The sequence below is a fragment of the Pteropus vampyrus genome, unplaced genomic scaffold (assembly GCF_000151845.1).
Source record: "Pteropus vampyrus isolate Shadow unplaced genomic scaffold, Pvam_2.0 Scaffold15, whole genome shotgun sequence".
In the NCBI taxonomy this organism is placed as follows: domain Eukaryota; kingdom Metazoa; phylum Chordata; class Mammalia; order Chiroptera; family Pteropodidae; genus Pteropus; species Pteropus vampyrus.
Window position 1 is genome coordinate 3,377,532 of NW_011888796.1, and position 18,396 is coordinate 3,395,927.

At 32.9% G+C, this 18,396-nt stretch overlaps 1 protein-coding gene and 1 pseudogene across 9 annotated transcripts in view; one reads left to right on the plus strand and one right to left on the minus strand.

Annotated features, from left to right (window-relative positions):
- Positions 1 to 18,396, minus strand: part of FUT8 (fucosyltransferase 8) — a 205,222-nt gene that overhangs the window by 28,394 nt on the left and 158,432 nt on the right. The window lies entirely within an intron of this gene.
- Positions 7,178 to 7,796, plus strand: LOC105309907 (annotated as a pseudogene).

An 18,396-nucleotide genomic window follows, 5' to 3' on the forward strand; every position in this document is an offset into this window, starting at 1 on the left:
ATCTCACTTAGAATATTTCTATACATAACAAAATATAAAAATAAATTAAACATTATTCAAAACTAACATTTTCATATCTCGTTATTGCTGTTTGTAATCATTACTATCATTATAATAAAACATATTGTACCTTTTTTCATTTTCAGAGAATTTTCACATATTAGTTCAGTGTACTTGCAACAGCTCTCTGTTCTCCTTAAGGCTTACCATCAAGGGAAACTATTTTACTAGAGCCTAACCTATTGAGATTTTACAAAAGCCTAACCAACCAGAGGAAAGGATATACCAATCTCAGATTCACTAAAACACAGTCTTAATCATAGGAGCATAGAATACTTCCCTTTCCCCATACAATACCACCTATTAATAGGGCTACTGAATAATAACAAAGGATTACAGCTAAAAGAATTGTCTATTTATGAAGTCTACAAGAAAATCCCAAAACAACCGAGGAGACAAAAACAAAGATACTAGAGGAAATATTTAGCATCTGATACCATGGCTATAGCTAACAGTTAACACAGCCAAACTCCTCGCCAGATAAACATAAAACCTGACACTAAAAGCATATCTACCTCAGTTTCTTTTTACCTTATACAGCAAGTCCAGTTTTCAACAAAAATTACAAGATATGCTAAAAGACCAAAAAAAAAAAAAATAGAGGCTGTAGAGACAAAGCAACCATTAGATCCAGACTCATATATGGCAGCGATTTTAGAATGACCAGACTGAGAATTTTAAGTAACTATGATTAATATGTTAAGGACTCTAGTGAAAAAAGTGGACAATATGTAAGAAGAGATAAGTAATGAAAGCAAAGAGATGAAAACTCTAAGAAAGAATCAAAAGCAAATGCTAGAAATCAAAAACACTATTGCAGAAATGAAGAATGCCTTTGATGGACTCATCTGTAGACTGAACATGACCAAGGAATGAATCAATATCAAAATATCTGATAAAGAATTTCTGTCCAAAATATAAAAAGAGCTTTTAAAACTTAACAAGAAAACAAAACAAAACAAAAAACCTTATTACAACATGGGCAAAAGATATGAACATATACCTCACCAAAGAAGATTATAGAGATGGTGAATAAGCATATGATGACCAACATTATAGATTATTAGTGCATTGTAAGTTAAAACAGGATTTCAATATATGTCTATTAGAATGGCTAAAATCTAAAACAGTGATGACACCAAATGTTGAGAAGGATATGGAGCAACAAGAACTCTTCTTCATTCCTGATGGGAATGCAAAATGGGACAGCTATTATGAACTGAATGTTTGTGTCCTTCCCAAATTCATATGTTGGAACCCTAACCCCCCCCATGTGATAATATTAGGAGGTGGGGCCCTTGGAAGGTAAGTAGACTTAGATGAAGCTATGAGGGTAGGACCCCCACAATGGGATTAGTGCCCTTACAAGAAGAGGAAGAGACACCAGAACTTCCTCACTCTTTCATCTGAGAAAATAGCAAGAAAAAGGCCATCTGCAAGCCAGGAAAGGGTCCTTACCAAGAACTGAACTTGCTGGCACTCTGATTTTGGACTTCTCAGCCTCCAGGGCTGTAAAAAATAATGTCTGTTGTTTAAGCCCCGCAACTATAGTGTTTCGTTATGTAGGTCAAACAGACTACAACAGCCACTTTGGGAGACAGTTTGGCAGTTTTTTACAAAGTCGAACATAGTCTTGCCATATAACTCAGCAATCTCTCTCTTGGGTAGTTACCCAAATGAGTTGAAAACTTTATTCATAATTGCTAAAACCTGGAAACAACCAAGATGTCCCGCAATAGGTGAGTGGAAAAATAAACGGTGGTACATCCATACAATTCAGTATTATTTAGCAATAAAAAGAAATGAGTTGTTGAGCCACAAAAAGACATGGAGAAACTTTTTTTAAAAAAGCAGACAGAAAACACTACATAATGTATGATTCGAACTATATAACATTCCATAAAATGAAAATTATGGAGACAGAAAAAAGATTAGCCATTGCCAGAAGTTGAAGGGAGGAGGAGGGGTGAACACAGATTTTTTAGTGCTGTGAAGCTATTTCATATAATTATGTAATGGTGGATGCAAGACATTATGTATTTGGCAAAACTCATAGACCTATATAACATAAAGACTGAACCCTAATGTAAACTGTAAACTTTAGTTAATAATAGTTTATCAATATCTGTTCATTGATCATAACAAATGTACCATATCAACGCAAATGTTAATAATAAGGGAACTGGGACATGGAGAGGGAGGGAAGGAGGAAGAAGAGGAGGAGGGAGTATATGGGAACTCTGTACTTTCTAATAAATTTTTCTGTAAACCTAAAAAATAGTCTATTAATTAAAAAAATACATGCATTCAAAAAGGCTTAAAGAATTTGCATACACGCATATATTTAAGTAGTATTTTAATTTTGTTACATTTTTTACTCTTTCTGGTTTTTTTAGCAATAGGTATTAATTGCTTTATATTTTTAAAAAATTTTAAAAATAATTATGCCAAACAGAATGAAAAAAAATTGGCATTAACAAACTGATAATATGATCCAGATGAAATTTTAAATCCAGAAAATTGTGATCTCTGACAATGTTGTCCAGTTAACACAATCTCTAATCCCTGTCTTGTCATATATTAATTAAAAACCATGCTACCCACTCCCTCTTGTTTTCTAGAGAGAATAAGTGAGGGATGCTCTTTAAAAAAAAAAAAAAAGATACCATAGAAACTGCTAAAAATTACTAATGATGAGAAAACATAAGGTGTTTCCTTTGACTGAAGAGGGAGCTAGGCCTGGAAAGGGTTTCAGTGAAACCTCTAACAAACTAACAAAGGCTAAACTTATCACAAATTAGAAGCACAAAGAGTTTTCTATTAAATCAAAGGCCTTTTCAGTCCAACTGTAAAGCGATACGGAGAAACAGCTTAAATTCAATAAAGTATGAATCACAGGTTACCTGATATCTCTCCCCTGGGCAGAAACTTGTTCTATCTAAATGTATTTAATTTCTACTTCAGTGTAGATATATATTTTCAAGTTCACAACTGTAAGAATTTTCTGGTCAATATTGATATGAAGGGTATAATTTGATATAAGTATAAATATAGCTTTTTCAAAGTTTTCTTTTATGGCAAACAGGTACATAAAATGTGCCCTCATACATAAGTTTCTTACTCTTTGCTTATTGATGAGATTTTAAGTCTTAAAATAAATATAATATATAATATATATTTATATATGACATATAAAATATATAATCAAGCCCCTTTCCCTATTTGTCTTCAGACTATTGTTAACAAAACAAAAACAACTCTTAACAATATTAATACAATATTTATTGAAATGGCTTTGGTGTAATAATATCTCATATCCATTAACAGGCCTCAACCTTTCACTTAAGCCCATCTAAGTAGCTTGATCAGTTTCCATTATAATAATGTACACTTTCTTTCATTCCAGCATGATATGGCACAGAGATTTATTTCATATTGAACTTTTTTTAAAAAATGGATTCAAGAACAGGTGTTTCAGGCTAGACTTGGAACTGCGTAAGTGAGCTTTGTGTCAGAGTATGATAAGAAAACATTTAAAATTTTAATCAAAGAATGCCAGGCACCAGAGGCAAATAGCATGCAATTTTTTAAAATGCTAAATAAAGCCAGCTGTCAAAAAGGGCAAACTCACTGCTGCTTACAGCTGTTCACCATCATGCAACAAAATATAAAGGCTCTCTATTTCTTGAGGTGTGCCTTATCCACGTGAGCCTCTGCATATCATTTCCATACTCTGGGGTTAAGTTACCATAGCATGGGCATAAGACTATTCAAAGTGAAAGAAAAGTGACTTTTTGGTTATCTATTGTTTTAAATTATCTACAATTATATCTCTTTTAATTAATTTAAGAGAGAGTCGATTGATCATTTCTTACTGTTCTATGCAATGGCCACTGAGAGAAAGTAAGCTCTTCCGTTTAGTGCCGCTAGAGGAAAATGTGTCAAAATCTCTTTTTTGAATTGGGATACTGAGTGCAGGTTGCAAACACGTGTTGTCTCACATCCAAATGACAAAAGAGGTTATAAAACGACAACTAAGGAAATAAAAAGGAGGCTGAGATTTTACTTTATTTCTTCCGGTAGTCACTAACCTAAACACAGAGAGGAGAAAGGACAGGAGAAAGAGCAGTGGCCTTTTATAAAAAATCCACAAACTGAAGAGTCTTCTCTAAGTATCTCTTAGCTGTGGTTCCTGATGCGAAATAGTATTTGATTAATTTAAACTAAACTAATTAAATGTACAACTGGATAACAGCATATTATGTTTTACAAAAAAAAAGCAATAGTTTTAACATGCTAGTTTGCCCTTGACAATAGTTAATTATGTCAAAAATATAGCTGTAAAACGATTTCTTTTGCTGTTATTTTTAAAGAATAACATGGCTAGATAAAGAGCTCAGGCTATTTTTTAGCCACAATGCAAAGACTGCATTCTAACCATCTCCAAATGATTCTTTTTTACCATTTTTAAAATCTGCTTAGTGTAGAGACCCAGGCAATTCATTTCAATGAGACAGAACCGTGAGGTGGGCTTTAAGAAATAGTATAGCAAACGCATTTATAGAAATGTTTTCTTACATCCATGGCCATTCTGTTTTCACTCAACTATATAGATAATGACACTACTAAAATGAAGAGAAATATGTATAAGTAAAGAGTTAAGGGCATATTACAGTTGTTGTAGTAAAACATATGTTAGTCTTTTTGTTAAACAACTGAAAATGCCATCAAATAGACATTTTCATACAAAATCAATGTCAAACAATATATCTGCACCAACACAGAACACAGAGACTAAAATTATTATTCACCACTAAAGTATATTTCTTTTCAGACTAAGAAAAATGTTCAAAAAAGATTTCATTTAATCAAATGAGAAACATTTAAATTATATATCCACAGCAGACCAAGATACAGTGATTTGTCTATATATACGTTAATTAGTTCAATAATTACATATCAATATGATATTCAGAAAAAGTAGCTAAAAGCTTTTATATTTTTAAAGATGTCATGAATATACACATAACATTTATTACTCATACAATGAATACTGGTCTGCACAAACGACAAAACTAGGGAGTCTTATACCTCTCCTGCCTTTATTTTTGTTTGAAATACTGTTCAGTTGACAGGGGGTAACTTATCCTTTCCTCTCTTTGAGAAAAATGCCTTCATATCTAACCATTTCATTAATTATTTAACTGTCACATTCTATATTATTTTAGCAGAAAATGCATCTCTCGATGTGGTTCAATACTTTCCTGTGTACTTAATTTAGAAAGTATAAATATTTAGGGTGATATTCATTGTTTATATCCTTGCCACTGTTTACAATGAAGGGTCGAGTAATAATAACAATGTTAATTTTATATCATTTTCTCAATTCAATTCAAAATTTCCTAACAAGGAATTCTCTATTAACTTGACTATTTTTGACAATATTCTTCAAAAGCACAGTTGCATTTGTTTACCTTTTCCCCAAATCAGGTGCAATAAAATTACATGTTGAATTCCTATGAATAAGAAATCTATCATAAAAACTGCAATTACTCTCAATGTAAATGTTGGTTTACAGTTTTGCCTGTTCACCTAAGAACCCTCCATCAGATTTGTTTTGGAGTCCCTTGAGAAATGCAACATAATTAGCTATCAGACAGATTTTTAAGTCACATTCTATCAAAGGATAACTGAGAAGTAAATGATTTAATGCTCTCTTCCACATAATTCAGCAAATTAGAGGCAGAAGAAAAAAATAATGCACAGGAGTTCTGATACTTTGGCACTATTCTGTGTAAGATATGACAGGCACATGAAATTTTTATCATCATCCATCAAGCACCCCAGGTGTGCAAAATTCTATACTAAGATTGCTGGTCATTTTACAAGTTTTTCAAGACCAGTTCAAATGCCATTTCTTTTTATTTTTCTGGCTTGGATAACTGTAACTCTCAATCCTTTGGAGTTCTTATTTAAATCTTTATAAACATTACTAACCACATTTTGCCTCATGAGATAGAATTTTTAAATGTTTGTGCTAATTTCCTATTTAGACCGGGAGCTTCTTGAGAACAGGGACTGTCTTAACCATCCATACAGAAATTGGCAAACCTTTTCTGTAAAGAGCCAGATAATAAATATTTTATGTTTTGCAGGCCACATATATCTGTCACATATTCTTTTTTTTTTCTTTTTTTTAATAACCTTTAAAAATGTAAAAGGCCTTACAGAATCAGGCTTTGGGAGTTATGGTTTGCTGCTCTCTGAGCATAATGTTTAAAGATCAGGTTCTGAAGTTAGAACCTGATCTTTAATAAGAAACTAGGGGTTTCTTATTACCTCTGGCAAATTATTTACCTAAAATGTGGATAATGATAGCACTTAACTATATAAGTTTATCATGACTATTAAATAACATATGCAAAGTTCTTAAGCACTGTTACATAGTAAGGTTCACTAAATGTTAGCTATTGCTGTATATATTACTTTCATAATACCTGAACTGAGAAAGTATTCAACAGATGTTTACTGAATCAAAGATATCCAAAGAGATAGACACACATATAAACAGCTGAGATTTTGTGTAGGAAAATATTTTATGTCAGATAAAAAATTAATGTGTAGGGATAGACATAAATGGAGTAGTTGAACAGAATGGAGAGACCAGAAAAAGACTGATATATTGTCAATCAATTTTTGACAAAGGCACGAAACAATTCGATGGAGAAAAACAAGGTTTTCAAAAGAGAATTGTGGAACAGGTGGATAAACATATGGAAAACAAAGAATCTCAACCCTTACCTTACACTATACATAAAAAATAATATGAGAGGGATCACAGATAAAAACATAAAAGCTAAAACTATAAAGCTTCTGGAAGAAAATAAAAAAGACTATGTTTGTGACCCTAGGATAGACAAAGATTTCTTAGGACACAAAAAGCACTAACTTTTATAGTTACAAAAAAAACAAAAATCAATGAACTGGACTTTAACAAAGTTAAATTTTTTTGATCTTCAAAAGACACTGTTAAGAAAACGAAAAGGCAAGCCACAGACTGAAAAGAAATATTTACAAATCATATTTCCAATAAAGAACTTATACCCAGCTCTTTTCCACCTGGAACCATGAAGGGTGCAGAAGAGAAGAAGAATGTTCCTGCTGTGCCAGAAACCTTAAGAAAGAGTAAAGGAATTTTGCAGAGCTGAAGATCAAGCGTCTGAGAAAGAAGTTTGCCCAAAACATGCTTCAAAAGGGAAGGAAGAAATTTCTCTATGAAAAAGCTAAGCACTATCACAAAGAATATAGGCAGATGTACAGAACTGAGATTCAAATGGCTAGAATGGCAAGAAAAGCTGGCAACTTCTATGTACCTGAGGAACCCAAATTGGCATTCGTCATCAGGTTCAGGGGCATCAGTGGTATGAGCCCAAAGGACTGAAAGGTGCTGCAGCTTCTTTGCCTTCGCCAGATCTTTAATGACACCTTTGTTATGCTCAACAAAGGTTCAATTAACATGCTGAGGACTGTGGTACCCAAACCTGAAGTCAGTAAGTGAACTGATCTACAAGGGTGGCTATGGCAAAATCAACAAAAAACAAATTTCCCTAACAGATAACACATTGATTGCTCGATCTCTTGGTAAATGTGTTATCATTGGCATGAAAGATCTGATTCGTGAGATGTATATTGTTGGAAAATACTTCAAAGAAGCAAATCATGACACAAATATATAATAAGATACAATAGGTAAATGCACTAAATATACTTAACACATATATAGTTCAAATCAGTGCCTCTAAGATAGTCATTCATGGCAAGCCATAGTTAATCTTTCCTCTGACATAGAGACATTATATCATTTTTAAAAATGTAGAGATTATATTCCTAAAAGGCTTATCTAACCCTCTGAACTCAACCCAGATACTAATGACTAGACATTTCCAAAGGATACAGATGGACTGCCCTATAGATTCTAGAATATCAATATGGGTGGTTCCATGACTGGCATTGGATATAATCTAGAAAAAAGGGACACAGCACAATTACTTTTGGCAATACTATCACTGGATATTCTGAACTGCATGGATCAAGATTGGCCAGAGGTAGCAGCAGAAGCAGCTACTAACCCATTCTACCCCCTAATTCCTACTGTCCTACTGTCCAATTTCAGTGGACACAACAAGATAGGCAGTGGCAGCAGAAAAAGGAAATTGCTGGTGATTTACCTTTTATCAACTGCTTTTTCCATCATGCCATAAAATCTCATTGGACTGTTCTAGGCTAGTTCATTCCTAGCCATAACCTAAACATACTATATTCTCCTAGAATAAAAATAGCTTCGAATATAATATTTAATGCCCAAAAGGAGAGGAGCATGCTACGGTGCTTCAATACTATGTTTTGGGTTGCTTACCTAAACAAAATCTCTTCCGGTCTGGTACATGTAGTTACATCTAGTCAACAGACAGTTTCCAGAGGGATGGTCAGTTAAAGGCTCTCACTTTTATGGGTTTCTAATATTCAGATCCCTAGAATTTGCTCAACACATAGAGCAAATTTAGTATTTTGAAAAAAACTCCTCACTAAAGACTACTCTTCACTTTTAGGCAAGTTACCTGGAAATTCATGCCTTGGGTGTGTTCAGATTCCTAGGCATTAATTTTGACACAGCTCTCACAAAGTAGAAACTTCATAGGAATTTATTTAGTCTTGTTCCTTAGTATTACCTATATAGTAAAGATCCAAGATAGCTTGTTTTATTCCAAGTATCCCTCCTGCCTCCCCAAATCATCATCCCGTCAGCTTGAAGAGCTATAAAATTAACTGAAGACTAAACACTTGTCAGGAATTTCTCTGATTTGGGTCAAGGATGGCTCTAGCTAAGAAGGCAACTCAGTCCTCAAAACCAAAGAGGAATTGGTCTAGTTTCCTTGACCAGAGCATACTTCTGGTACCCAATCAGTCTAGACACTGAGATTTTACTGGACAATCTAAATAAACCCCAAGAGAAGTGGAGCTAAAGCTGGCTCTCTGTGGGAGAACAAGCAAAGGGGATGGTTATCCTCACCTTGCCCCTCTATAGTAATTCACTTCTCTTTGCATTTACATTTCTGAATGAATTTCACAAAAAGCCATCAGGTACTTCTAAGTTTCGTCAATGCTGGTTGCAAAATTTCTCAAGAGAAGCCTGGCTGAAATCCCATGACCCAATTGTGTTTTTATTGTTATTTTGTTCTGTTCTCACAAAACCAAAGTGGTAATAAGAACATGTTGGTTGATTTAGAATATATAAAGCAGTGTCGAATATATTATCAATTTGAATCCTAATGACAACTCTGTCAGGTACATAGAACAGGTATTAAGAAAGGTTATGGGACACTAGTTAAAGTCACGCAGCTAATAATTTCTGATTGCAAATCAATGACATTGATCTGTTCTTCTATAGACTATGCCTTTCCTCATTCTTCAAAGTACCAGCTTATGCTCCCAATAATGCCTTTAATTCCTCAGTCAGGAACAGTTGCTCTATCCTCCGATGACCTACAAAACTTTATATTTCTCTTATGACACTTAACATATTTCATCTTTGTTACATTTACAGATTTATGGGTCTTAATATTACTCAATGCAAGTTCCTGAAGGGCAAGGACTGGACATTATTTATTTTTATATCCCCCATAGCAACTAGAAACTCTCAAATTTTTACTTGATGACTAGTGCACTTCCCTACATATGTGGGTGACCCACTTTCTTAGAAACTTTACACTAAAAAATATTATAAATATAAATGTTACACCTAAGTAAATATATATAGTAGTTGTGTAGTAGTTGTACTTTTAAAAAAATAAAGTTGGACATCAGACTTTTGAATTGTAATATATCTTTTGAAAAATTAATTTGATTTATAGTATTATTATTTACAATTAATTGCTCCCAGGGAATACAACCTGCATTGCTTAAAAGCTTCTTATATTATACTAGTAAATTAAACGTTACTTGAATCAAAAGGAGCACCTCTTTAGGAAAAGGTGGGGAACTCAACTCTAATCCTTTTCAATACTGCCAGGAATATTTTTATTCTTTGAATTCTGAGAAGAAAACAGGAGAAAGAATCCTGATCTCTAAAGTAACACCTAGAGATGTTTGCAATTCTATCATCTGATTTTGGCCTTCTGCTAAAGGCAAAGAAAATGTGTGAGAAAGAGAGTCTATTATTTAAATAAGATATCTCTATCTCTATCTATCTATCTATCTATCTATCTATCTATCTATCTATCTATCTATCTATCTATTTTATACCGTTGCCTAATGTAGAAACCTCTATTGAACTTTCTTATGATTAACATACTTTTAAAGGGAAAAAAAGGATATATATAATTCTCTTTATATATATATAAACTATTTCTCACTCCAAAGAATTAGCCTATATTTATATAAACCTGAGGAAGAATGATAAGGAATTCTAGATTTGTATCTTACTCAGAGCTCTGACATATAAAACTAACCAAATGGACTAGGAGGCATTATTAACTTTCTTTAGCTTTTCAATAATTATCTTTTTTTAGAATCATTCTAAACTTGAATGTGATCTATGTGTTTTAAACAAATAATACTTATTGAAATGCTACTGAGTGATTGCATTCTTCCTTTTATATATTTTGATGTTTGAATCAAAAGCCAAATGTGACTGAGCCTCAAAGACTTACATAGGTGTGCCTCAGGAAAACAGAAAAATCCAAACATTTAAAAAAGGGAGGGGGAAGAGAAGGAGGGAGGGAACTAGTGATCAGAGGACTAATAGCTCATATTAGAAAATGGATTCTTTACTCTATGAAAGGATTTCCTTTCTTTACATAGCTCCACTAGACTGTTTAAAACATGATGATATATAATTCAATTTATAGCAAATCTTTAAGAAACATATTTGTAACATAAAGGTATACCAGTATTTCTAAAAACACTGATAATTTGTGATACAGGTAGCAAGGCTATGTGGCCCAGAAATCCCACAGGAAAAAGAGCACCTATATTCTATTTCTAGCTCTAGCAACCTTAGACAGGTTCTAAAAAGACTTAAGAGGATTTTCTGAAAACTTTTCAAATGAAATTGTTTCTACTCCGCAATAACTTTGATGCTAAATATATATTCCTACTTCCTAAATCATACCTCTTTTTATCTTTAAACTTATCCTACCAGAACCTTGTCTGAAAAGGGCAGAATATATTACTAAAAAGATTCATTCTTAGCAACAGATTTTTTTTTTTAATCTACAATTTAGTAAGAGTGCCTCACGCAGCTTGCAAAATAATTATTTGCGATGTGGACTGGGATACAGGAAAGGTGAGTTTTATGTTTCTTTTATTGCATTTATTGTGCTCTGGTCAAGTGCTTGGTATTGTGTAAACAACTGAGAACATTTAAGCCCTGTTGCCATCTGGAGACTCCCTCAAGATAAAATCAACAGCTAAATTTAAATATAGTTTTCCACCAAAATGTTTCCAATAGCAGAAAAGGGTAAACTTACACTACTGAGGGTAAAACCAGTGGGCTAAAGTTTGATGTTTCATCAAATTTTTTATTTAATGCCATTATCCTGTTTTAGTATTTGAAAATAATCTAATTTACATATCAGCAAATAAAACTGTTAATCCAGGAAAATATACTATGTTTATCCTGGAAGTTTGCAAACCTCTGATTTGCTTTCCCCGAGTTTACTCAAAACTTAATTTGAGAAGTACTTATAGGATAAACATGAAAATAAACATTTATAATTGTGTTTAAGAATGTGGCTCGCTCTGGGCAAGACTGTTGTGTGGACAAAGCTTCAGCTCCCAATTCACATATTTTGTAACTACAAATGAGATACCATAGACTTCTATCTCCCTAAGTGGGAAGCTGAAGATAAAGGAGATGTCATAGTGAAAAGCCACTTGAGTTCTGAGACATACATATATTCTAATTGGTATTTTACATTCCTGAAACAAAGATCCTTCTTTCTTATGCAGACCATGAAGAGCAGAACAAAAATCTTATATAGGTTGAAACAAAAGTCCTTATGTACCTGCAATGATACTTGCTTAGATCAGTCATTCTCAAAGGAGTGGGGTGCAGGGCAGAGAGACCTGTTAGAATCTTGAAGCGGGGATAGCTGGCTTTTCAACTACATATGGTACCAACTCATTCTCCAGATCTTCTCCCTGTACCACCACTCTTTACCCCAAACACCGCCAGTTTAAAAGTCACTAACTACAGAGAGCCATGTTATAGGTGGAAGCATATATACCTTCTCTCTCAAGTGTGCTCATATAGAAAAAATATTGAGAATTGATGGAGGTTTAGGGTAGCTGTAGAGAGACTCCCTGATCCAGAATTTTATTATGATTAAATAATAGATTTATTAAGCACAGATATTCTAGCGTCTAGAAGTTATTCTCAGAAGTTATTTCTTCTCTCTTGATCTCTTTAAATTTTTCCATTTAACTTTGTAATTTTAAAAAGAAAAAAATGTACATGAAGCTCTTATAAAGGCCTAATTTTTATCTTAGAGCAGAAGAATAATTTTCCTGTTGTTGCGGGTTATAATCTAATAATATATTCCATTATCATGTTTGTGTTTTAAAATCTGGAACTAAATATAGAGACAATGAAAATAAACTGTATGCGAAAATCATCTAAGTACCTTTTATAGCTGTTAATCATTTTCCCTTGGGATTATAGCCCTATAAAAGTGGATAGGGAGGCAGGTACTAAGTATCATGAGCTTTTTTTAGAGCTAAACTGAGGTTCAGAAGCTATAACTGAAGTTCACAAAGCTAAAAACAACAGAACCGAGATCAGAAATGGTAAAATTCACAGTCCAGTATTCTTTCATCTTCCCTTATATTACCTACACAGAGAAATCAAGATTTTTTTTTCCAGCATAAGGGATCTAAAATATTATATGCATCTATTTCAAGTTTTTATTAATTAATCACCAAAGGCTGAAAATATTACTGTAAAAATATGACATGCAAGCATGTCCATAGCCCATCTTAATAGGTATATTATGCCTATAGAGTCTCAACCACATTATTAGTTTACCAATTAGTGCACCTAAGATTAGCCATTATTAACAATACAAGCTGGTTAGAATGTTTAAATAATTCCAACAGACAGCTTAGTAATTTTGTAAATGTTAAAAATATTAGTTTCACTGGAAAAATTTTAAACAATTTATTTTTGTGCTCTGATTGATAAAGATTTTCTTTTTGACATAAGTGAAACATTTGCTTAAAGAGATTAATGGTTAGAACTACCATATGATCCAGCAATTCTTCCGGGCATATATCCAAAGGAAATTAAACCACTATCTGGAAGAAATATCTGCATACCCATGTTCACTGCAGCATTATTTATAATAGTCAAGACATGGAAACAACCTAAGTGTCCATCAATGGAATAATAAAGAGAATATAGTAAGTATGTATGTACATAGATATCTATCTACCTATCTATCTATCTATCTATCTATCTACCTATCTATCTATCTGTCTATCTATCTTTTGATATATACACATGGCAACATTATTCAGCCATGAGAAAGGAAATTCTGACATTTGTGACAACATAGACCTGAAGGCATTATGCTAAGTGAAATAAGTCAGACAGAGAAAGACATACTGTATGATTTCACTTATATGTAGAATATTAAAAAAATGAATTCACAGAAACAGAGAACAGTTTGGTTTCCAGAGCATGGAGGGGTTGCAGGTGTGGGAAAGGGTTAAAGGTGGTCTAAAGGTATAAACTTCCAGTTAAATGATAAGTAAGTTCTGGAGATATAATTTACAGCATGGTGACTATAGTTAACAATACTGTATTGTATATTTGAAAGTTTCTAAGAGAATAAAAATTCTCATCATATGAAAAAAATCTGTAGCTACATGAAGTAGTGGACTGAACTAAACATATTGTAATAATCTTTTCACGATATACATGTATCAAATCATTGTTTTATACTTTAAATTAATACAATATTATATGTTAATTATATCTCAATAAAACTGGGAAAAAATTTGATCAACCAAGTTTGAACACTGAATTACCTTCTTATTATCTCTATGTGAAACAGTAATTCAAAATTGTTGCCATATACAGATTATCCAAATTTTAAAATGTAGGAAAAACAGGTATTATAAAGTGCTTTAGGCAATTAACTTAAAAAATGTCATGTTGCTTTTTTCTGGATTGTATGAGTTTGTAGTATTTGTCAGCTTTTAAAAATTTACCAAGAGTGAACTCTAAAAGATATTAAAAATGAAATAAAACTTTTTAATAAAAAAAAATAAAAAGAATTTAATAGTTCCTGGATAACACCAAGAGCCAGTCGAAACGATTTGACTTCTAACTTTACTCTCTGAAACAAAAACAAAACAAAGAGCTTTTGACCCCTGATTTAAAACCTATTGTTTTTAGGGAAGAACAAAATCACACAACTATCCAAACGCAAACCCTATAAGTGACATGTGTTTGCAAAACAAAATATTAGTCTCTCAATATTCAAACTTACTATAAACTACTTCTACTTCCCCCAATGACTCCATGCTTTCTTGCCTCCCTTTTCACATGTGCCCACCGACAAAATTCTTCTACCACATCTCTACCTGGCTGACTCCTACTTATACTTTGAATCTTAGCTTAAAAATCACTTCTTCCAGAAGAATCCCTGATATGTATTAGCTTTGTGCTTCAAAGTACTATCAAACTTACCCACATCATAATATATTTTAATTGTTCTTCAGTTGTCAGCCTTTCCCCCTAGCCTGCCCCTATATTACTATGCTCATCTCCTTCATGTAGTCCAACATGGTGCCTGGCCAGGAAGTGTTTTTTATTAAATTACTTTTATTTTAAGGTTGCCTCCATGTAAGGATGCAAATAAAACTCTTTGACCAAAAGCTTTTTAAAATGAGATGTGGAGAGAAGGTAACCATCCAGTTTAGATAACTGAATATAGCAAATAGCAGTCTACCTAAATGTGTACTTAAATTAGGCGACTCTACGGTATTAAATTTTATCACATTTACGAACACTATTTTTTATTAGTCATTACTTTCATTTAAAAGAAAGTTTTCCAATTAGATTTATCAAATTGAGTAACTCAGTTCAATTTATTACGTATTTATTAAGACAGTGAGAAAAAGACAAGAAGGAAATACAAAATAGCCAAAGTGGTTTAACAGCTAATCTGAATAAATGTTCAATTTTTAGAATGAAAAAAAAACAGCAGAGAATTGAGTTTAAATGGTTGAGGTTCTCTATTGCTAAATCATCTATTCAAGATTATTTATATCAACTACAAAAGCATTTCAGAAGCTGGTCATCGTACACAGCCTACACCAGTCAATATATATATATATATTTTTTTTTTTTTTTAATTGATAACAATTAAAAGATACCTCAAACCATTAAATAACAAGATCCCCGTTCTGAATGATAAGGAATCTATTTGGAAGAATCAGGCCTATTATACACAGTTAGTTTAGATTTAGGAAACATCTTGTGACATAGAAAAATGAACTGACATTTTATCAACAACTTTAGATGACGAGGAGATTATTATTATTTTTAACTGGAAGCATAATTTTTAATATTTTGCTTCACTTAACCAAATTATTTATTACAAAGGATATGGTTTCATATACCGACATAAAGTAATGAAGACGAAATATAGAACTCAACCTACAACAAGATATGATTTAGCTTTGAAAGGATCAGATGTGCATACTAATTCCTGTACTGGTGACAGATTTGAACAGAATCACTAAATTCCTCCTGCAGGCACATCATGTCAAGTGTGTATGAACAATAATTTCATGACAGTGGTGCCAAGGGAAATATCCCAAGATTCTTTGTACAAGTCAGAACAATAACAGATGTAGGTAATTTATGGCTAACTAAAAGATTAATGTCAAAGAACTTATTAAAATTCAGTCTGTTTCTTCTAATTCTAGAAATAGATTAGTTTCTCCAAAAGGTACATACATAGATAATATATATAAACAGAAACAGAAGTGGTTGGCAACTATACTTTTCTAAGCTCAAACATAAATCTCTTCCTTCTTTTAGCTACACGATTAGCATCTAAATTATTTTCGTTATGATGAGTTCTGCAAGCATATCGAAAATAATCACCAGTTTAATTAATTAAAGGTGTCCAAAAGGCACAGTTCAATTCACTAGCATGAAGAAAAGTATATGTTTTTATACAATACCTGTAGTGATAAAGGAAAGATCTATTTAATTAAAATTCTAATTCTGTGCTACCATGATAAAACGATTTCTTTAATTAGGGACTATAAATACCATTGATAACTTTTCAGTACTGGAAATTATGTGAAAGGTCTGGAAAAAGTTATAAAATAGCAGGAGAAAAGAGGGTAGAGCTAATAAAATTAGTCATTTTATTTAGTTTCTAGATATTCAGGAGGTTCTGTGCCTCTAATCATTTTTTGCTAGGTAGGGTTTTTACTGGGAAGTTTTTACTGGCATGTTTTTACTGGGAAGGACGTAGACTGGAGGTAGGCAGAAGTGAATGTACTAACCAGAGTTCTGTTATTTATAAACTGTATGATCCTGGATAAATCATTTAATGTCTATTAGGCCTTAGATTCCACACAAATAAAAGAAGGATGATTTCTAGAACCTGCTGAATTGTAACATTAAGAAATTCTGAATGTTTCCAATTCAAGCCATTTTTAATCTTCATATCCTACATATACAAAATGTACAAAGAAGGATTAAAAACCAAATAAACCAAATAACTAGTTGTAGCATATAGACAGGGCCAAACTGTGTATACTAAATATAATAAGTCCAGCGAGGCCAACTTTTCACTTTTCTGTTGACTGACTACCACTCAAAAAGCTGCCTCTCCTTAGAAACAGTGAAACATAGAACTTTGCCCTGCTCTGGCTACACACTTCCATAATCAAAGAAGCTTGAAACTGAACTAAGTCCACAAAACGAAAACGTTAGCAGCTGTGAGCCTAACAGAGTTGCTTTTCCTGTATCTTCCTAACCTTAACACCTAATCTGTTTGCACCAGCTTTAAACTACACAGCAGATCAATGGAAGATGTAACCTCAAAACTAAAGCCCAGCTAGGTTCTAGATTAAGAGGTTCACTTATAAATTTGTTATAAGGAAAAGAATATGATGATATATATAGAACAAAGCTTCTAAATCATCCTAATGAAGACAAAACTCACGTCACAAGATAATACTTTAAATCCATATAGGATCTTTTATGTGGCAACTTAAAGCATTTTATAGAAATTACCCAATTAACTTTCCCGACACTTAACAGTGTCAGGAATTATCTGATATTTTCCAAAGGAGGCAAAAAGAAACACAGAAACCAAAGTTACTTACTTTGCCAATGACACAGCTCCCTATTCCACATCTAGTGTTTTAATTTGTGAAAAAAGGTGCTCAGCCCCATGAGAAATTATATTAACTAAAACACTTCGGCCTTTTGAAAAATATTTGACTTCTCACAAGATGTGAATGCAGAGACAGTATATCATTTTGCTTAGCATTTCACCTAATAGCTTAGTTCAGTATCTTCCGCACTGTAGGCACTCAATGTATATTAGCTCAATGAATAAAGGCTATTAATGATAGCTATCAGGTACTGTGCTAAGTGCATTACACATATTATTGCATTCAATCCTACCAACAACTCAAAGGTAAATTATTACTCTCATTTTATTGATGAAGAAACCAAGGCCTAGGGGTTAAGTAACTTGCCCAAGATTACAAAATGATAAAGTCAGCATATTAACAAAGGTAGCACAACTTCAACCTTGTTTAAAGATCATCACTATAGAAAGAACAATAGACTAGCAGTAAGAAATTCTATATTCTCTTCTCTCTACCACCAAATCCTAGTTGAGAAGGGAAATTTCTTGCTGACCTACATATCTCTTAGAATGCCTAGAATAGCACTTGAGTCACATTGTTTGTCATCAAATGTTTCCTGAATAAAATTTAAAACTCTGTAAACAAATTACACTTCGTTGTCCTCAATTATAAAATGAAAATAAAGGTACTTGCATAGTCTGCTTCGGTGGTTCTCCAACTGTGATCCCTGGACCTGGAAACTTTGTCTGAAATGCAAATTCTCAGGCCCTACTCAGACATACTGAATCTGAAACTAGCATTTTAACAAGCCTTCCCGGTGATTCCCATGCATGCTGAAGTTTGAGAATCCCTGGTCTACCTTACTTATAGGATAATTAGAAAATCAAATGAGTTCAATAATGTGGAAGCACACTAAAAATAACTGGTTAT